We start from the raw sequence: 22,702 nt of genomic DNA, 5'->3' as shown, positions 1-22,702 counted from the left end.
TGTAAATCCTTACGGGAGTAGAAAGCCTCATCTTTCTCCCGCGGAGCAGCTGGTAGTTTCGAACCGCTGACCTTTAGGTTCGCAGCCCGATTCGTAACCACTACGCTACCAGAGTTTAGGGGAAAGGATTTTCTATGAGACAAAGTTGAATGACAATGAATACTGAGATTTTTTTCCAATATTCAGTATTTCAACATAATTTTGGTCCTCTGAAAATTATTACTATTATCTAAAACCAGGATTGGTGGTGAGGTAAATTATTCTTTTTAAACAAACCACATAAATTTTCTCTCTAGACAATGTATTGTCTGGATAAATGTTTATTTCATGGTTAAAAATAACCCCAAAACTGTATATAAAGATTTTCTTCTCACAAAGATTGTTTAAATAGCAATATTCGATAATGTATTTTGAATATATACTATATAAATTTTCATATTCATTAATTCATTTGTTTTATAAAGCAAAACATAAACTATAAACTATATTGGAATTATTATAACTTCTACTATGAAATGCTTCACAATATGTCCGTCAGTGTTGTACTGTGGTGGCTTGCATGTTACTGCAATGCTGGAAGCTATTCTACCAGTATTTTAAATACAAGCAGGGTCACCCAAGGTAGATAGGTTCCAGCAGAGTTTCAGACTAAGGCAGAGTAGGAAGAAGAAGAGGCTGACCACTTCGAATGTTTAGCTTCTGAAAACCTTATGCACAGCAATGGAATATTCTCACGTATAATGCCAGAAAATGAGCCCCCCAGGTTGGAAAGCACTCAAAATACAATTGAGGAAGAGCTGCCTCCTCATAGTAGAGTTAATCATGATGATGTGAATGGAACATAGTTTTCGGGACCTTCAGTTGTTTATGGGCACAACTCAAAATGATAAGAAAAAACTGAAAACATCCACTGATAATCAGAATATGGAATGCACAGAGCATTATTAAAACAAAAATAAGTCCACAGAAGTAAAAAAATGACCTTGAATATATTCTAACCTGAGTTTAGAGAGCATCTCAAGTTCAAATTTGATGCATCTAGGAAACATGGAAGCCATAAAAAATGAAGTGGAATGCATAAAGATCAATATTCTAGGTATTAGTTAGCTGAAATGGAATAGTATTGGTAATTTTGAATTGAACAGGTTTACTAGGACAGGGATAACAAATTGAAAAGGAATAGCATTACATTCATTGTCAAACAGACCATTTCAAGATCTATCTTGAAGTACAATGCTATCTGTGATAAGATATAATTATATGCCTACAAGGAAGGCCAGGTTGCTCTGTAGGATAAGCACTGGACTGTGAACTGCAACATCAGCCATTTGAGCTCAACAGCTGCTCCACAGGAAAAAGATGAGGCTTTCTGCTCCCACAAAGATTTACAGCCTCAGAAAGTGTATACAGGATCACTGTCAATTGGAACAAACGCAATGGCACTTAACAATAACACCAAGGAAAGCCAGATAATCTTACTTTTACTCAAATGTACGCAAGAACCATTAAAGCCAGTAATGATGAAATTGAAGAATTCTACCAATTTCTTCAGTCTGAAGTTGATTAAACATGTAATCAAGATCCATTGATAATTACTGGTGATTAGAATGCAAAAGTTGGAAAAAAAGAGAAAGGATCAGTGGTTGCAAAATTTGGGCTTGGTGGTAATATCAATACTGGAGATGACATGATAAAATTTTGCAAGACCAATGACTTATTCATTGCAAATACCCTCTTTCAACAATCTTACCAGATAGAATATACAGGAATCAAATTGACTAAATATGCAGGAAGAAACTATGGAGAAGATCAGTATCATTAGTCCAAACAAAGCCAGATACCAACAGAGGAACAGACCATCAATTGTTCATATGCAAGTTCAGAATGAAGCTGAAGAAAATTAAAACAAGTCCACGGAAGTCAAAATATGACCGTGAATATATTCTACTTGAGTTTAGATACCATCTCAAGTACAAATTTGATGCATTAGACACTAATGACTGAAGATCAGAAGAGTTGTGGGAGTACATCAAGATTATCATGCAAGAGGAAAGCAAAAGTCCATACAAAGAACAGTAAACAAAGTCAAAAGGAACTCTGGTAGCGCAGTGGTTACGAGTCAGGCTGCTAACCTCAATGTCAGCAGTTCGAAACTACTAGTGGTTCTGCGGGAGAAAGATGAGGCGTTCTGCTCCCATAAAGATTTACAGCCTCGGAAACCCTGTGCAGGGTCACTATGAGTCGGAACCAATTCCATGGTACTTAACAACAAACAACAACAACAACAAAGTAAAATACCACAACGAATGTCAGCAGAGACTGTGAAATTTGCTCTTGAGCAGAAGGAAGCTAAAGTCAATGGTAAAAATAAGGAAATAAAAGAGCTGAACAGAAAATTTCAAAGCATAGCTCAAGAAGACAGATCCAAGTAGTATAATGAAACGTGCAAAGACCCGGAGTTAAAAACCAAAAAGGAAGAACATGTTTAGCATTCCTCAAGCTGAGGATATTGATCATGAAGACTGTGAGAACCCTAAGCTCTGCAGTGAATATGTTAAGGACATCTATCAGTATCTGAGACAGCTTGAGGTTCTGCAATCCATAAACTCACATTTTTTTAGCTGGAAGTGATCTCAATGGATGCATGTGTGCCATCCTGGTGGACTGGCTGGTGCAAGTGCACTCAGGGTTTAGGCTTCTGTAGGAAATACTATACATGTGTATAGCCATTATGGATTACTTTTTTTAAGATTCAGCCAGTCTCTCATACGAAGCTTCAACTGGTTAGAATTACAGCTCTGCTCTTGACTTTCAAATATGAGGAGATATTTTCTCCAAGAATTAAAGATTTTGTTTATATCACAGACAATGCTTAAAGCAGTTCCCAAACTTGAGAAACAAAAACTCTAATTTTGAAAGCATTGCAATTTGAGTTGGGTCGACCGTTGTCCCTCCACTTCTTAAGATGAGCATCTAAAGCTTTGTAAGTTGATGCTGAACAGCATACTTTAGCCAAGTAGTTGATGGAGCTGACTGTCATTAACTATGATATGGTGCATTACCACCCTTCTAAGATAGCAGTGACTACTTCCTGCTTATTTCAGGAGGTTCTAGACCAAGGAAAATGGGGCTTAAAGCAGAAATATTATACAAGATACACAGAGAACAAAGTACTGAAAGGTATCCAGCACATGGCCAAAAATGTAGGGAAAGTAAATGAAATTCATCACCATTAAGAATAAGTATGCAAGCAGTAGACTTCTGAAGATCAGCATGATTCCTCAGCTGAATTCCAAAGTCATCAAAGCCATTGCCTACTTACTGTCAGATGGGAAAGCCCTAGACAGTTGTGACCTTGAGCTTAAAACTCTTGACTTTGTATACAGTCATCTGGTCTATTTCATGAAAACTTTCCTGAAATTTACTTTCTCAATGTAGATGGAGGAAAAATAAAGCTATTCATTTTTCTTAAAGAAAAAAAAAAAGAAGAAGATATAACCATAATAAGTATCTATGCTCCCAATAAAAGTGTCTCAAAATATATAAATCAAAGTCTGATAGAATTAAAGAAAAAGATAGACAATGCTATAATAATAGTCTGGTGTTGCACTGTAGGATGTGCAGGGCTGTGAGGTTGGTGCGAACCACAAGGTCTGCATTTAAAACTCACCAGTTGCTCCTAGGAATTCCTATATAGGATCACTATGAGTCAGAACCAACTCGATGAAATAACAACAACATAATAATAGGAGATTTTAACACACCACTTTCAATAGCACAACCAGAAAGACACTCAACAGAGACACTTAAGAACTAAACAACACAATCAACCAACTTGACCTTATAAATTTATACACAAAACTCAACCCAACAACAGTACAATATACATTCTTTTACAGTGCACATGGAACATTCTCTAGAAGAGACCATATGTTAGACCACAAAGCAACCTCAATAAATTTTAAAACACTGGAATACTACAAACCATCTTTTCATATCATAACGCTATTAAATTTGAAATCAACAATAAGAAGATCAAAATGAAAAAAAAAATCAAACACAGGGAAATTGAATATTATCCTGTTTAAAAGCTATTGGGTAACAGATAAAAAACAAAATAAATCAATCATTCAAAATCAAAAGGGCAACATTTCCCTAAGGGCATAGTTAAGAAGGGATGAGAAGGTGGGTGGAATGGAAATAGGAACCACAGGGAGGAAACAGGATAACTGTTGTTACATGGAGGGGACTGCAATCATTAAGATGAAACAAAGTGTACGGTTTGTTTAATGTACAGCTGATGAACTTATCTGTAAACCTTTACTTGATTCACATTAAAAAGTTTTTTAAAAAAAGAAACGAACATCATATTTGGTAGAAGGTCAGTGACAACAAGGGAGATCCTCAATGAGCTTAACTGACACAATAGCCATAGCAATGCATTCAAACATACCAATGATCATGAAGATGGTGCAAGAATGGGCAGCATTTTGGTATGTCGTACAGGGAGTTGGAGCCTGCTCAATGGCAATGAACAGAAACCTTATAAGAAGGCAGGAAGAAAAGAAAAGGAAGAAGAAGGTAGAGAGGAAAGGAATGAGCGAAGAAGGGTGGGAAGGAGGAAGGAAAGAGGAAGTAAACTGAAACGTATATCAACAAAATCTAAACACTAAATTATTTGGTATTTAAGTATGGTCCTTAATAGTTGTAGTTTTAATCTTTCTCTGCAACTGGACTTCAGTAGAAAAAAAATATTACTTTCCCCTGTTATAGATAAATGCTACAACAAAGATTTAAGATCGAATGCAGAGTTCAAATCACAGTTGTTGTAAAGTGTCATTGAGTCCTTCTGACTCATTTAGCCTACGATGCCACCAGAGAATGAGCCCTCTCTCTCTATCTGTCTCTCTCTCTCTATAAATACATACTTCTTGTGTGGTGCTATAGGATCAGCACTGGACTGCAAACCACAAGGTTGGCAGGTCAAATTCACCAGCTGCTCCTCAGAAACCTATACAGGGTCATTATGAGTTGGAACCAACTCAACACCACATAACAAAGTGTGTGTGTGTGTGTGTGTGTGTGTGTGTGTGTGTGTAGCTCGGTCTGCTAACCTCAGGGTCAGCAGTTCAAAACTACCAGCTGCTCCATGGGAAAAAGATGAGGCTTTCTGCTCCCGTAAAGATTTACAGCCTTGGAAACCCTGTACACAGCTGCTATGAGTTAAAACCTACTACACAGCACAAAACAACAATAACGTTATATATATATATATATATATATATATATTATATATATAATTAATTAACTTATGAAGCAAAGAATGATCCTGGGGTCAACAAAGAATTCTTTCTCACTAAAGTTCAGGTGAAAACATTAAGCAAATGTGGCTTAAGAAATTTTGCTACTTCTCTGAACTCTATTTCTCTCATTATCTGGCCGAGAGACATCTAAAAATCCCGTTTCACTTTCTACATCTGATTATGTCCCAAAATGTCCAATGCAGGAAAATAACTCACTGACTACCAAACATGATATCCATTTCTAGCAATGAGTCTTTCCTAATAATGTGTTCAAAATAAGGGGTCTATCTCACTACGCTCACTTCTAAGGACCATTCTGGTTGCATTTCTTCTAAAACTTGTTTATTTGTCTTGGCCAAAATGTTTTTCTAAACAATTGTGCTTTCTGCTTCTGGACCTGTCCATTTGTTTTACAAGTCTGCATCTTCAACCTTTTGTCAATTCTAGAACAGCAATTATCCTTCAAATAAACCACATTCTCTTTAAGAAAAAAATTAAATTAAAAAATTCCTTGGATCAAATGAGAACAAAAACATAACATACCAAAACATTTGGGATGCAGCAAAAGTAGCACTCAGAGTGTAATTTATAGCAATAAACACACACATAAAAAAATAAACAAAATCAATACCTGAACAAAACATCTCCAACAGTTAGAAAAAGACCAGCAAAGTAAGCCTACAGCCACAAGAAGAAAAAAGTAATGAAGATCAGAGCAGAAACAAATGAATTAGAAAACAGAAAAGCAATAAAAAGGGTCCACAAGGCAAGAAGTTAGTTCTTTGAAAGGATCAATAAAACTGACAGACCATTTGCAAATCTAATAAAAGAAAAGAAGGAGATAATGCAAATAACATACATAAGAAATAATATGGGTGATGTAACAACATAACAAATGAAAATAAAAAGGATAATAACAAAATACTATGAACAACTGTACTCCAGTAAAATGAAACTCTAGAAGAAATGAAAATTTTTTTAGAAAAATACAGCCTACCTAAACTAACAAAGAATGAAGCAGAAAACTTGAACAGATTTATAACAAAAGAAGAAACTGATCAGGTCTTAAAAAAACTTCCAACAATAAAAAAAGTCCATACCCAGCTGGTTTTACAAGTGAATTCTACCAAACATTCAGAGAAGAGCCAACACCAATTACACCCAAATGATTCCAGAACAATGACTCCTGGTGTGATGGTTGTATGATCACCACTGGACTGCAAACCATAAGATCGGAAGTTCAAATCCACCAGTTTCTCCTTGGAAACCCTATACAGGGTTGCTGTGAGTCTGAACTGACTAGACAGCACTTATTAACAATAACATTCCAGAATATAGAAAAGGATGGAAAACTCCTGGATACATTTTATGAAGTGAGCACAACCCTCATACCAAAAGGCAAAGGTATCACTAAAAAAGTAAATTATAGACCAATATCTCTGGTAGCGTAGTGGTTACGAATCGGGCTGCGAACCTTAAGGTCAGCGGTTCGAAACTACCAGCCACTCCGTGGGAGAAAGATGAGGCTTTCTACTCCCGTAAAGATTTACACCCTCGGAAACCCTGTACAGGGTCGCTATGGGTCGGACCCGACTCGATGGCACTTAACAACAACAACAACAACAACAAATCTCTCATAAACATAGACACAAAAATTCTCAATAAAACTCTAGCCAAAAGAATTCAACAACACATCAAAGAACAATACATCAAGACCAAGTGGGATTCATACTAGGAATACAAGAATGGTTCAATATTAGAAGAACCATCAATGTAATCCACCACTATATAAAACAAAGGAAAATAAATACATAATGGCATTGATTGATGCAGAAAAGGCATTTGACAAAATCCAACATTCATTCCTGACAAAAACACTCAATAAAACAGGAATAGAAGGGGAATTCCTCAAAATAATTAAGAGCATACATACAAATCCCACAGTAAACATTACTCTCAATGGAGAGAAACTGAAAGCATTCCCTTTATAAGCTGGAAACAGACAATGATGCCCTTTATCACCAATCCGATTCAATATTGTGTTGAAAGTCCTAGTCAGAGCTGTAGGGCAAGAAGGGAAATTAAAGGTATCTAAATTAACCAACAATAAATAAAACTGTCTCTATTTGCAGACCATTGTTGTTGTTGTTGTTAAGTAGTGTAGAGTTGGTTCAGAACTCATAGTGACCCTGCACAGGGTTTCCGAGGCTGGAAATCTTTACAGGAGCAGAATGCCTCATCTTTCTCCTGCAAAAGTGCTGGCAGTGTCGAACTGCTGACCTTGAGGTTAGCAGCCCGACTCGTAACCACTACGCTCCCAGAGCTCCTTTTTTGCAGACCATAGGATGATATAAACAGAAGATCCTAATGATTCAGCAATAAAATTATTGCAACTCATTGAATGATTCAGTAAAGTGGCAGGATACACGATCAACATACAAAAATCAGTTGGATTCCTGTACACTGATAAAGACAACTCTAAAGAGGAAATCAAGAAAACAATACATAGCCATCCAAAAGATGAAATACTTAGGAATAAATCTAACCAGAGAAACAAAAGACTTAATTCAAAGAAAACTACAAAACACTTCTACAAGAAACCCAGAGACACTTAACAAAATGGAAGAATATACCATGCTTATGGATAGGAAGACTTAAAACTGTGAAAATGTCAACACTGCCCAAAGCGATCTTTAGATATAATGCAATCCAAATTCAAACATCTTTCTTTAAAGAGGTGGAAAACATGATCACAAATTTTATATGGAGGGGACAAGACCTCAAATAAATAAACACTTCTTAAGAAGAAGAACAAAGTTGGGTCATATGTATTTTGGGACCACTTCCCGATCTCAAAATCTACTACGAGCCACAGTGGTCAAAACAGCCCAGTAATGGTACAATGAAAGATACATAGATGAACGGAAAAGAATGGAAAACCTAAAAGTAAACCTATCCACATACTGGCAGCTCACTTTTGACAAAGAGCCAAAACACATTAAATGAGGAAGAGATAGTCTCTTCAAAAAATGGCAATGGTAAAACTGGAAATTCATTCGCAAAGAATGAAACAAGATCCATATCTCAAACTGTATATAAAAACAAACTCACTATGGGTTAGCAAAGAATGAAACAAGATTCATATCTCACACTGTATACAAAAACAAACTAACTATGGGTTAAAGACCTAAATGTAAAACCTGAAACTATAAATGTTATCAATAAAAAAAATTATGGACAAACTTAGGAGCTCTGATACACAGAATTAATACAAATAGTAAAAGACAAAATAGGTGACTAGGGCCTCCTAAAAATGATACCCTTATGTACATCAAAGGATTTCACCAAAAGAGTTAAAAGAACCCATAGACTAGGAATTTTTTTTTTTTTTTGCAACAACATATCAGACATGGAATAATCCCTAAGGTTTACAGAAAACTGAAACACCTCTACAAGAAAAAGACAAATAAACAACCCAATTAAAAAACTGGCAGAAGTGTGAACAGACATTCAGGCAGCCAAAAAACATGTGAAGAAATGTTCGTGATCATTAGCCATTAGAGAGATCAAACCAAAACAACAATGAACTATCATCTCACACGAGTATTAATAGCAAAGTTCAAATAACAGAAACAACATATGCTGACATGGGTGTGAAGAGACTGGGACCCTTATACATTGCTGGTGGGACTGTAAAATGGTTCAGCCCATGTGGAACATTATAAGGCACTTCCTCCAAAAGCTGGAAACAGAAATATTATATCACCAGTAATCCCTCTATTTGGTATATATCCACAAGAACTAACAGCTAGGACACGATGTACACTGATATTCATAGTAGCACTATTCACAAGAGCAAAAGATGGAAACAGCTTAAATGTCCATCAATGGAAGAATGGATACACAAATTTTGAAACGTACATAAAATGGAATACTACACAATGGTGAAGAATAAAAATAAATCTGCGAAACAGCTCAAAAAATGGATGAAACTGGAGAACATGATGCTGAGTTAAATTAGTCAATTACCATTGTAAAAACTTAAGAAAATGCTTTCATATTAAAAGAAACATTCTTTGATGGTTACCAGGGGTCAGCGGGAAGAACAGTAATTCACTGATTAGAAGGTTGTTGTTGTTGTGAAGTGCCGTCAAATTGGTTCTGACCCATAGTGACCCTGTACAGGGTTTTCCAAGGAAGAGCTGGTGAGCTTGAACTGCTGACCTTGCAGTTCAAACGTCTTTGCAGTCTGGCGCATTAACCCACAGTGCAGGTTAACTCAAGTGATAAGAAGGACAAAATACAATAAAAAGGAAGTTGGCAGAAGAAAGATGAAGACAGGTGAAGGCATAGAAAGGTATGCAAAGACTAAAATGGATAAAGGTAAATAGTGTCATATATACAACCTTGGAACAACAATGTTCTGTGGGTAGGTACCTGGACAGACCCATAGGTTGGATGGGTATGGGAGGGGGAGTGGGAGTATACCCACAAATACATAAGGGTTTCAAAGAGGATACTTGTACATGGATATTTACTTTTGCTGCCAACATAACTATGAATGTGGTGAACTATACAGTGGGCAAAATGATGAAAACTTCTTAGATATTATCAAACTTCTTAAGGTAATGAGTTACGGGGCTTTGGTCAACTGGCATAACCCAGTTCACAGAGACTATGTTCTGCATTTTACAATTACTTAAGGTCAAAGTTGAGAAGAGATGGGAAGGGGGGTGGACTGGAAATCAGAACCATAGAGAGGAAGTGGGATACCTGTTGATGCATAGAGACTACATTCATTGAGATGAAACAAAGTGCACGGTTTGTTGAATGTAAACCTGATGATCTGCTCTTTAAACCTTCACTCAATTCACAATAAAAAAAAAAGTTAAAAAAAAAAAGTATCACTTGCGTTATGAGCAAAAATGACTTTAGTTGTAGTTGTCTTAGCAAAACACAAAAGAAATTAACATAGTGAAATTAAAATACACAATGATAGATTTCTGTGGGCAGAACGTTATTTCTTTCAAGAATTTAGTAAAAAATGAAACTTTTAAGGAAACAGCAATAGTCAAGGTTTTTTAATTTCCCTGAGATTTATTGAGCACTATGGCTGATAAAGCTGTTGTCTGGATGTGATTGGAGAACTCCCCAAAGACCTCAAAATAAATTTTCAACCATTCCTTCACATGAATTGGTGAGTACATCAAAAGGGTTCCAGGGGCCAATGTCCTTACCAAAGTGTCCAGATAAATAATTGTGAAACAAGAGAGAATCGTTTAATAGTAGAGATGAAAAGCAAACCAGAAGAAAGTTGCCAGATTGGGCTGTTTTGAATCTCATTTCCAATATTCAAAGACATAACCTATTTGGCAATAGTTCTAAGCTCCATGACCCAAATTTGGAAAGCTTCTTCCAAACTTGCCAAAACAGAACTATTTCTGCCTTTACAAATACTAATATCAACTGAGGAAAACTTTGAATTTCAGAAATTAGATATTCATGCAAATGATGTTGCTTTTAAGTGCCGTCAAGTTGATTCTAATTCACAGCAACCCTGCATACAGGTTGTAAATCTTTTGAGGGAACAGAAGGTCTCATCTTTCTCCTATGGAGCAGCTGGTGGGCTTGTAGGCTCAAAGACGATAAGAGTAAAATATATGGAACAAGTTGAAACTGCTGAAATTGACAATAAGATTAACTGGACAAAGATCTGTATGCCAAGAGTACTGACCACTGAGTATGGACTTTAGTCTCTTTTTGTTACTGTTCTCCATTATTCTCAAACTGAGTGTGTGTATGTGTGAGTGTGAGTGAGTGTGTGTGTTTTGCCTGTTGGACAATGTGAAGGATATAAAACACAGAAAACTAAAGTTTCTTTGCTTTACCTTGATACTGATGTTTGTTTTGATTATCGAATTGTGTCTACCTTCTCAAAAAATGGCAAAACTAAGGGAGGCAATATTACTTAAAAATCAGCAATTTCTACTTATATTTATAATTAAAGTTTAAATTATACTAAAGTAAATTTAAAAGAAAGATGCAATTATTGTTTGGAACTTTTCTCTATTTTTGACATTTGTAGTTCATGAGGTAATTTGTAAGTGTCACTTGATGTGATTTCTTTAAAAAACTGTCTTTCCATAGAATGCATTTAAAAAAAGAAGTTTAGGAGCAGAAATAAGACGACATCTTCTAACAGACTTTTATGAGTTTATTATTGCAAATTATGATTTTATGAGTGAATCAAAATGCTAATTCACAGAGTATCAAGGTAACTGTAAATGTAAATGTCGCTAAGAAAACATTACTGCATGTACTCATAACTGCCACATAATTTCTCTTTTTCCTAACAATGGCTTCAAAATCCCTGAGAATGTTATTGCTAATGAATACTATGATTTTCCCTTTACCAACTGTTTATGTCTACTTAATCCACACAAACACTTTGTTTTAAAGGTGTTGCTCCCTTCCAAGACTAAGACTCAATGGGAATACCACTCTGATTGGTGACCATGTTTGTCGCCAATAAGGGGCAGTTAAGGAAAAACAGCAATGAAGCTGTGAGCCTAGCCTTACAACGTTCAATAGACTCCTGTGAAGCTGGATGGAGGCCTGGTTGGCTAGCAGTGTGGCAAACTCTTGGGCCCAGAGTCAGTGACATAGCCACAGAGGACTAGAGGAGAGAGTGAAGCGTCCAGCTGATAAGAAGAGAGGGCATATGCATAAGAACACCCAGACTTGCAGATAATACCCACTTGACCTGACTTCAATGACTGGATTATCAGAGCTCAACTAGAAGAAGAAAGAAGAGGGAAAAAAGAGTAATCTGATACAATTTGATGAACTTGACCTATACCTATGGATGCAGTAGCTCAAAAGAGGGAACAAATCTTTACAGCAAGGATCATTCCCACCCCCTCGATACACACGGTAGACAGGGATGGGCAACCTGGACATTGGCTACCCAAAATGGGGGGGTAGGGTCGCTACAAAGGCAAGAAGTGACTGGCTTACAAGCTTTTAAGAGGGAGCCTGGATCCAGAGGGCACGGAGGAAGGTAGAATCTCCACTGAGTAGTATCCAATCTGCCGGGCAGGGCTGATGAAAGGAGATGCGTATAGGTCTCTAGTGATACAATAGTGAATAATTGTTATCAGGACTGATTGTGAGGGTTGGAAATGTAAAGGTAGATGTTTCGTTGCAAAATGAGGGGAGTGATTGGCTTTGCAGTCTAGGAGTGGAGGTCCCTGGGACCATCAGGGGTGAAGAGTGGAGAGCGGGACCCTACCAAGAAAAGCAGTGATGCCAGAGATGGAGACAGAGATGAAGACGTGGAGAAATGGAACAGCTGGGGACTTTAGAACCAGAGGGGCAGAGGGGCTGTGGGCTGCTGACTGGTGGGGAGGCTTGCAGGGTATACCCTTTGGGTGCTGGCTGATGCATGGAGGGGATTATAACCATGACAATGAAACGATATACAATAGGGTGAATGTAAAGCTAATGTTCTCTCATGTAAACTGTCACATAATTCACAATAAAACATTGAAAAAAAAAAAAAAAAGGTGTTGCTGTTGTTGGTAGGTAGGTAACATCAACTTGGTTCCAAATCATAGCGACCCTATATGCAACAGAACAAAATACTACCTTCACAATTGTTCTGGGTCCAATGTTGAAACCACTGCATCAGTCCATCTCCTAGAGGGCATTTCTCCTTTTCACTGACTCTCCACTTTGTCAAGCATGATGTCCTCCTTCTCTAGGGTCAAGTCCTTCCTGATGACATGTCTAAAGTACTTGAGATAAAGCCTTGCCATCCTCACTTCTAAGAAGCATTCTGGATGTACTTCTTCCAAGACAGACTTGTCTGTTCTTCTGGCTTGGTTCCAACTCATTGCGACCTTGTATAGAGTTTTCAAGAAGCAGCTGGTGGGTTTGAACTGCCAGCCATGTGGTTCACAGTCCAGTGCTGATCCTACAGCACCACATCAGGATTCCCTGTTCTTCTGGAATGGTATATTCAATATTCTTTACCAACACTATAATTCAAATGCATCAATTCTTCTTTGGTCCTCCCTTATTCATTGTTCAACTTTAATAGGCACCCAAGGGGACTAAAAATACCATTGTTGGTATATAAATTTGAGTAATAGTTACACTAACTGGTTCCCTGTAGGCATATGGATATTATCCTACTTCTGACAGCATGGTACTTCAGGATAGATATTGAAATGTTCTTTTGATGATGAATGTGACATAATTCCCCCTCAATTTGGCAATGCTGGCTCAGTAGAACACCTAATTGCCCAACTGAAAAGAGTTTATGCCAGTCCATTTCAGATTACTCCTGGTGTGGTGCTGAAGAATCAGTACTAGATTGTGAATCACAAGGTTGGCAGTTCAAACCCACCAGATGCTCCCTGGAAACCCTATACAGGGTCACTATGAATTGGAACCAACTCAGCGGCACTCAACAAAAACAAGAACAACAATGCCTAGGAAACATATTTTTATGTATCGATTTCATTGTTGACAACTTCCAATTATCCTAGATTAATACTTCATACATAACACATTCTGATTATTAATGGATGTTGACAGCCATTTCTTCTCATTTTGTGTCACATCAGTAAATGACTGTCCTGAAAACTTTACTCTATGCATGGCATTCAGGTACACTCCACTTCAAGGAGGCAGCTCTTTTTCCGTTGTTTCTGAGTGCCTTCCAGCTTGAGGGGCTCATCTTCTGGCACTAAATCAGACAGTGTTTCACTGCTATTATTCATAAGATTTTCACTGGTCAGTTGTTTTAAAAGTTAATTGTAATGTTCTCCTTAGAGTCTGTTGTAGTCTGGATGCACCGTTAAAGTCTGTCCACCATGAGTGACCCTGCTAGGATTTGAAGACCAGTGGAATAGCGTCCAGCATCACAGCAACATACAAGCCACCATAGTATGACAAACTGACAGATGAGTGGTTGTAAATTAAAACAGATATAATGATTTCTGAATTAAAGAGGTTTGTTTTTGTTGTTGTTAAGTGTCAGTGAGGTGATGCCGATCCATAACAACCCTGTATAGGGTTTCCAAGGAGCAGCTGGTGAGCTTGAACCACTGGATCTTGCAGTTCGAATAACTTTGCAGTCTGATGCATTAGCTCACAGTGCCACACCAGGACTCCTAAAGAGGCTTAGTTAAATTAAAAATTTGATAGAATTGTTTCTGAAATCTCTCAACACATAGTTTCATTATAACAGCAGCCAAATGGATCTAAATGTAACATCATCTAATTCAATATAACTTCTGGTAATATTCCTCTATCATTTATAAAATATACAGAAAATGCACAAAAATAGAAAGGGCAAGATACTGAAATTTAGAGGGGCAATTTTAGGTAGCATATAAAGATAATCAAGGTGGTATACTTGAGTAAAGTTCAAAAGGAATTAAATAAGTGTAGTAATTCAAGATGGTATGTCCTACCATGTAAACATAACTTTTTTGAATTTTAATTATATTTTTCATACTATTATGAACAACATGGAATCCTGGGGTGGTGCTGTGGGTTAATGCACTGGACTGTAAAGTCGGTTTGAGCTACAAGGTTGATGGTTCAAGCTCACTAGCCACTCCTTTGAAATCCTATACAGGGTTGCTATGGGATGGAACTGACTCAATGGCACTTAACAACAAAAACAATGAACACTATATTATACCACATCTGTAGTAGAATTTCCAGATAAAAAACGTTACTGAAAAAACACCCAGATCTACATCTGCAGCATTCTTTAAAAAATGTCTACCTGACATCTACAGACTACTCCAAATGCTCAATTCACTTAGTTGAGCAATAATTTAAAATAACAATTATAAATGATGTTAAGAACTGGTTGTGTCCTCCCAAAACATTTTATTGTAAATCCTAAATGTATTCCTGGAGTTATGATCCCATTTGAGAATAGGTTGTCTTTGTTATGCTAATGAGATATGATCAGTGTAGGCTGTATCTTAAATTAATTACCTTTGAGATACGAAAGAATAAACAATGAAAAAAGCAGATATGGGAGAAGAATGAACACCCAGGAACAGAAGTTCAAAGAGATAAGGACTTTCCCTCGACAGCCAACAGAGAGAAATCCTTCTACAGGGTCACTATGAGCTGATATGATGGCACTTAACAACAAAAGAACTGAACACTGAATTCAGACTTCTAGTCTCCTCCACTTGATTTAAGCCCATGAGCTGCTCCCCGGAAATCCTATACAGGGCTGCTATGAGTCAGTAGGAACTCGATGGCCCAGAACACTAACAATAACAAATTGTGAGAAAATACATTTATTCAAGCTACCTGTGGTGTTTCTATTATAACAGCCCTACAAAACTAAGGGTACTTTTGTTACCATAAAGTGGTATGCTGTTCTAACAAACACCTAAAGTGGTTTGGGAATTGGGTAATGGGTAGAAGGTAGAAGAGCTTTAAGGTATTTATAGTAAATAGTCATGGAAGAAGCAATCAGGAAATCAAACCATGTATTGCATTAGGCAAATCTGCTGCTCAAGACCTCTTTAAAGTGTTCAAGAGCAAAGATAACCAGTTTGAGGACCAATATACATCTGACCCAATACATGGGTATTTTTGCATGTGAAAACTGGAAAACAAGGAAGATCACAGAAAAATTGATGCATTTGAATTATGGCATTGGAGAAGAATATTAAAAGTACCATAGACTGCCAGAAGAACAAACAGGTCTGTTTTGGAGAACGTACAACCAGAATACTGTTTGGAGGCAAGGATGGTAAGACTGTCTATCATACATTGGACTTGTTATCAGGAGGGATCAGTCCCTGGAGAAGGATATCATGCTTGCCAAAGTGGAGGGTTAAGGAGCTCTAGTAGTGTAGTGGTTACAAATCAGGCTGCTAACCTCAAGGTTGGCAGTTCAAAAGTCTACCAGCTGTTCTGCAGGAGAAAGATAAGGCTTTCTGCTCCCATAAAGATTTAAAGATTTACAGCCTCGGAACCCCTGTACAGGGTCACTATGAGTTGGAACTGACTTCATGGAACTTAACAACAACAACAAAATGGAGGGTCATTGACAAAGAGGAAGATCCCAACTAGATGGATTGACACAGTGAACGCAACAACAGGCTCAAATGAAACAATAATTGTGAGCATGGTGCAGAACTGGGCAGTGTTTCATTCTGTTGTGAATAGGGTTGTTATGAGTTGGAACCAACTTGACAGCACATAATACATGCCAAGATTGCCTTGAAAAGACTGTTGTTAGGATTATGGGTGTCAAAGGCAATTCCAGTGAGGGCTCAGAAAGAAGTGGGGTTAGATACAGAGAAAGTTTCCATCATCTTAAAGAACACATATGGCACAACAGAATGTTGGTAGAAATATGGTTATTAAATGTGCTTCTGATGAGTCTTTAAAAGAAAACAATGAACATATGATTGGACAATGGAGGAAGGGCAACACTTTTTATGTAGTGGTCGAGAACTTATTTGAATTAGATTCGACTGAGGGGACAGAAAAATAATCAAATGAGGGAACTCTGTCTGCCTCCTGGAAAACGACAAGCAGGAAACATGCCAAAGGAGTTCCATCTGCTCCATCTGTGGAGCAGCTCTGAGATTAGCAGAATTGTTGAAAGGTCTTCATGGGTAGATCTGTGACCTCACGGGTATAGGTGGTTAAAGCCACAGCTTCCTAGATTTCAAAGAGTTAGATCTTTACCAATTCAGTTCTGGAGTGTGTGGCTGCCATTTAGTTTAGCCTTCCGAATGGAACCAATGCTTAAAGCAAGGGAGCGTGGCCTTCATGCCTAAGGGTAAGGAAAATAGGGCCTTGTGTGCCTAAGGGAGTGGGGTTGCCATTCAGATGGATCAGGAGAATGGGGTCACCCTAAGCCAAAGGAGGAGTCCTGGTGTGGTGCTGTGTGGCTTAATGCACCAGACTGCAAAGCTGTTTGAACTGCAAGGTTGGTGGTTCAAGCTCACCAACTGCTCCTCGGAAACCCTATACAGGGTTACTATGGATCAGAATCGACTGGACAGCACTTAATAACAACAACAAAGCCAAGAGAATAAAGCAGTCATTCCACTGGGTCCAGAAGGCAGAGCAGAAGTATAATGATGAGCATACTCCAACTAGAATCCACAGATCATGACCAAAACCCAGAGTCTGGAAGGCAGGGCTATTGTCTATATGGTCTGAAGTAACAAAAAATTATTTCCAAAACTTGAGAACTGATGTGAACTACTCTACTGGGTTTTTGACTTGATTGGTGCCCATTATCTTTTTTTTTTTTTTTAATGTTTTATTGTGAATTAGGTTATAGTTTACATGGGAGAACATCAGCTTTACATTCATCCTACTGTATTTCATTTCATTGCAATGATTACAATCCCCTCCATGCATCATCATTCAACAGCATTCCCTCTGTGTTTTTGTTGTTTTTGTTTTGGATGTACACTGAAGCACTCAGGAATATACAACCAAAGGGCACATTCTGCAAGCCTGCTCCTTCCCCGCCACCCAGCCATCAGCACACAGCCCCTCTCCCTCCCTGAGTCCAGGGTCCCCAGCCACTCCATCTCTCCAAGTCATCTTCTCTGCCTCCATCTCTGGCATCACTACCTCTCTGGATAGAGTCCCACACTCCATTCTTCTCCCTTGATGGTCCCAGGGTCCTAGATAGCAACTATTCACCATTGAACCACAAGAGTCTTATCCCCATCTCCTTTCACCAGCTCCATCCAGTGGTTGGAAACCACTCAGTGGAGATTCTACCCTCCCCCACACCCTCTGAAACTAGGCTCCCTCTTGAAAGATTGTAAGCCAGTCACTTCGTGCCTTTGTAGGGTGCCCATTATCTTTTCATTCCCTCCAATTTGCAAAGGAAATGTCTACATTGTGTCTGTTCCAGCATTGTATTTGGAAACAATAACCTATATTCTAGATTTAACAAGTTCTCAGAGGAAGAAGAATTTTGTCCCAGGCAGGAATAATCCTAATGTCTCACCAATATTTAGATGAGTTAGAAGATGAAATTTTAGACTTGGAGTTGATTTGTGACTTTTGTGATGATATGATGAATATGTTTAGCATGTGGTAAGGATGTGAATTTTGGGGGGCCATGTGATAGATTGAATTGTGCTCCCCCAAAATATATGTTGTAAATCTAATCTCTATGCCTGTGGTTAAAACACTTACTGGAATAAATTGAAGACCACAACCTTCAGTTTAGATTGCACCTCAATGCAAAGAAAACAAAAATTCTCACCACTTGACCTACAAATAACATCATGATAACTGGAGAAAAGATAGACGTTGTCAAAGACTTCATTTTGCTTAGACCCACTATCAACACTCATGGAAAAAGCAGTCAAGAAGTCAAATGATATATTGCATTACACAAATCTGTTGCACAAGACTTCTTTGAAGTGTCCAATCAAGAGCAAAAATGTCAGTTTGCGGACTAAGGTGCACCTGACCCAAGCAATGGTACTTTCAATAGCCTACATGCATATGAGGAGTCCTGGCGCTGTGGGTTAATGGGCCAGAATGCAAAGTCATTTGAACTGCAAGATCGGTGGTTAAGTTCACCAGTTGCTCCTCAGGATCCCTATAAAGGGTCACTATGGGTAGGAATCAACTCGACCAACTCGCTTAACAAAAACAACAACATATGCGTATGAAGGAGTCCCTGTGTGGCACTGTGGGTTAATGCGCTGCACTGCAAAGTCGGTTTGAACCATAAGATTGTCAGTTCAATCTCACTAGCCGTTCCTTGGAAACCCTATACAGGGTTGCAATGGGTTGGAACCAACTCAAAAGCACTTAACAATACTATACATGTGAAAGTTGGACAATGAATAGAGAAGACCGCATAAGAATTAATGCATTTGTGCTATGGTGTTGGAGAAGAATATTAAAAATACCATGGACTGACAGAAGAACAAGCAAATCTGTGTTGGAGAAAGTACAGCCAGAATGCTCCTTAGAAGTCAGGATGGCCTGACATCGTCTTTCATACTTTCGACATATTATCAGGAGGGACCAATATCTACAGAATAACATCATGCTAGGTAAAGTAGAGGGTCAGCCAAAAAAAAAAAAGCGAAGACCCACAACGAGATGGATTGGCACGGTGGCACCAACAATGGGCTCAAGCTTAACAATGATTGTGATGATGGTATAGGATCATGAAGTGGTTTCCTTCTGCTGTGCATAAGTTGCTATGAGTTGGAACCAATTTCAGGGCAGTCCTGGTGTAGTGCTGTGGGTTAATGCACCAGACTGTAAATCTGTTTGAACTGTAAGGCTGGCAGTTCAAGTTCACCAGCTGCTCCTTGGAAACCCTACACAGGGTCACTATGGGTTCGAACAAGACTCGACAGCACTTAACAACAACAACAACAATGGCGCTGTGGGTTAATGCGCCAGACTGCAAAGCTGTTTGGACTGCAAGGTTGGCGGTTCAAGCTCACCAGTTGCTCCTCGGAAACCCTATACAGGGTCGCTATGGATTGGAACTGACTCAATGGCACTTAAGAACAACAACCACAACAAGGACTCCTGGTGTGGCACTGTGAATTAATATTCTGGACTGCAAAGTCAATTTGAACCACAAAGTCGGTGGTTCAAGCACACCAGTTGCTCCTTGGAAACCCTATACAGGGTCGCTATAGGTCTGAACTGACTCAAGGACTCTTAACAACAACAACAAATAACAACAATAATGCCTGTGGTTATAATCTCATTTGGGAATGGGTTGTCTCTGCTATGCTAATAATAGTTCTTGTAGGGTGTGTCTGAAATCAACCTCTTCTGATGTGTAAAGACAGATTTAAAAAGACAACGAAAGACGCTCAGAAGGAGGAAGAGATGCCAAGCCACATGAAGACTGTTCAGAAGCAGAAACTCCGAGAGATAAGGACTATCTGCCAGAACCAACAGACAGAGAAAGCCATCCCCTAGAGTCAGCACCCTAAATTTACACATCTAGCTTCCTAAATTATGAGAAATTAAACTGCTGCTTGTAAAAGACACTCACTTGTGGTATTTCTGTTCTAGCAGCACTAGATAACTAAGACAAGTATGAACTATGAAATCAGAGGACCTATTTACATCTTGATCTGTCACTAATTAGATTTGTGATTTTATTAAAGTTACTTAACCCCTTTAGGTCTTAGATTCTGTGACTGTAAGTTGTTGTTAAGTGCCGTGGATTCGGTTCCGACTCATAGCGACCCTGTACAGGGTTTCCGAGGCTGTAAATCTTTATGGGAGCAGAAAGCTTCATCTTTCTCTTGCGGAACAGCTTGTAGTTTCGAACTGCTGACCTTACGGCTCGCAGCCCAATTCATAACCACTAAGAGAGGATAATAATAGCAACTTTTGAGTTTATAAGGGGGCATAATAATGCAGTGGTTAAGCGCTTGACTACTTACTTAAAAGTTGGCAGTGTGAACCTAGTTGCTGCTCTAAGGGGTATGAGGGCATGTGGCAGTCTGCTTCTGTAAAGAGTGTAGCCTTGGAAATCCCAGGAGGGATTTATACTTTGTCCTATAGGGTTACTTACTATAAGTTGGAATTGACTTAACAGCAATGGACTTTGGGGTTTTGTTTATACATTTTATTGGCGTTCTGGTGATGCCAGAGTTAAATGCTCAGCAGCTAACCAAAATGCTGGCAGTTTGAACCCACTAAGCAGCTCCATGAGAGGAAGACCTGGCAATCTGCTTCTGGATCGATTATGACCTAGAAAACTTGATGGTGTCATTTTACCTTGTTGCACTATATCACTATGAGTCCAAAATCCACTCAATGGCACACAGGAACACCATCACCAGCAATAACTTACATTTTATAGGGAAATACAAGTGTAGAGACGAAATGAGATAACATAAATAGAAGACCTGGTGAAGGATAAGCACTGGACTGCTAACTGCAACATCAGTGGTTCAAATCTACGAGCCAGTTCTTGGAAACCTTATATATAGGGTCACTATGAATCAAAACTGACTCGACAGCACTTAACAACAATAACAATACATAGTAACTAATAAGAAAAAGTTAATTTTTAAAAACATTGTATATTGGTACAAATAATTTTATTATACAGATATAATTATTATTTAATTCAATTATTTATTTTCATTATTAATGGACTTAAATGATATTTCACTGACATCTGAATCTACGAAATATGAACTTGGTTTAAAAAAATATGCAATTTCCTTTGTAAACTGTTTCATTGGGAATATTTACTAAACCAGAAATCAATTTGGGCTATAATCTTTTCAACAGATATTTGTGGGTTTGTTATAGTAAAAGTATCTATCTGGGTTTGGAAATCTCTGTGTTTACAAAGTTCCATTCAGCTCCAAAATGCTCTCATTATAAAAAAAGGAATCCATATTTAAGGTTAATATAAGAAGTCAGAGATATTCAGTACTGGCATATGACAAGTGAATACATGTCTGCTACAAGAATTCAAGAAAACTCTAAAGATGGTGAACTAGGCAGCCATGCTACACAGGCCCTGCATAACAAAAACATAAGAGACCAAATGAAACAGATACGAATCATCATCCTGAAGCCTTAAGCAGGAGGGAAGAACAGAGAAGTGGTCTGAAGAAGTGGAGAAGAAGTTGAATAAAAGAGGTGAGGGAGGAGACAGATGCATGAATTGTCAGCGGGCTGGACACAGAACATCTGTTTTGAACTTTTGTAAGCTTCTGACTAAGCCAGATGCCTACAACACAAACATATTCTGGGGGCTGGTGATGTGAAAGGTGGGATCCTCCCTGAAGTGTGAATAGTCTCCAGCCTTACTCACTCATTGGCCAGGAATACCTACAGCACTGTAGTCTTTGCATACCAGGTACATTTCTGTGTTTGGAGGAGCATGAATTTCACCTCACTACACAAGCAGAACTCAAAGTGCCAGTCCTGGTCACGGACGAGGGCAAGAACTCCATCCATAACCAGCCACCCTGCCCTCAGCTGCTCTCTGGGTATGAAAGTTCTCAGCCACCTTCTGAGACAGCAAGAACTACTTCTGACCTCACACAACATCTAAGACCTGCAGAAACAAGTTGGACAACATTTAGGCTCCATCCCCCTCCCTCTACCCATGCTCCATTCTACCCCAAGAGCTCCTTGGCTGGCAGAGGTTGCCAACCCATAATAAGAGTATTTTGTCCCCACACAGTTTTCTGTCCCTGACCTACTTTTCTTCTTAGCTGTTTATTTCTTTTCATCCCCTTCCCTTGTTTTAAAATCTGTTTTCTTTTCTTTTTTCCCTTCCCTTTTCTTTCTCTTAGTTTCTTCTTTACTATTTTCTTTCTCTTTTCTTCCCCTTTGCTTATTGTATTTCCTCCTTT

The 22,702-nt window shown here is 38.4% G+C and overlaps 1 protein-coding gene and 1 pseudogene across 4 annotated transcripts in view; one reads left to right on the top strand and one right to left on the bottom strand.

Annotated features, from left to right (window-relative positions):
* The window catches only part of DNM3 (dynamin 3), a 1,007,215-nt gene that overhangs the window by 69,924 nt on the left and 914,589 nt on the right, over window positions 1-22,702 (bottom strand). The window lies entirely within an intron of this gene.
* On the top strand, window positions 2,482-3,438 carry LOC102812673 (annotated as a pseudogene).

This window comes from Chrysochloris asiatica, unplaced genomic scaffold (genome assembly GCF_000296735.1).
Source record: "Chrysochloris asiatica unplaced genomic scaffold, ChrAsi1.0 scaffold00100, whole genome shotgun sequence".
In the NCBI taxonomy this organism is placed as follows: Eukaryota; Metazoa; Chordata; class Mammalia; order Afrosoricida; family Chrysochloridae; genus Chrysochloris; species Chrysochloris asiatica.
The sequence above is the reverse complement of the archived record's forward strand: the minus strand, read 5'-3'. Positions and strand labels throughout refer to the sequence as shown.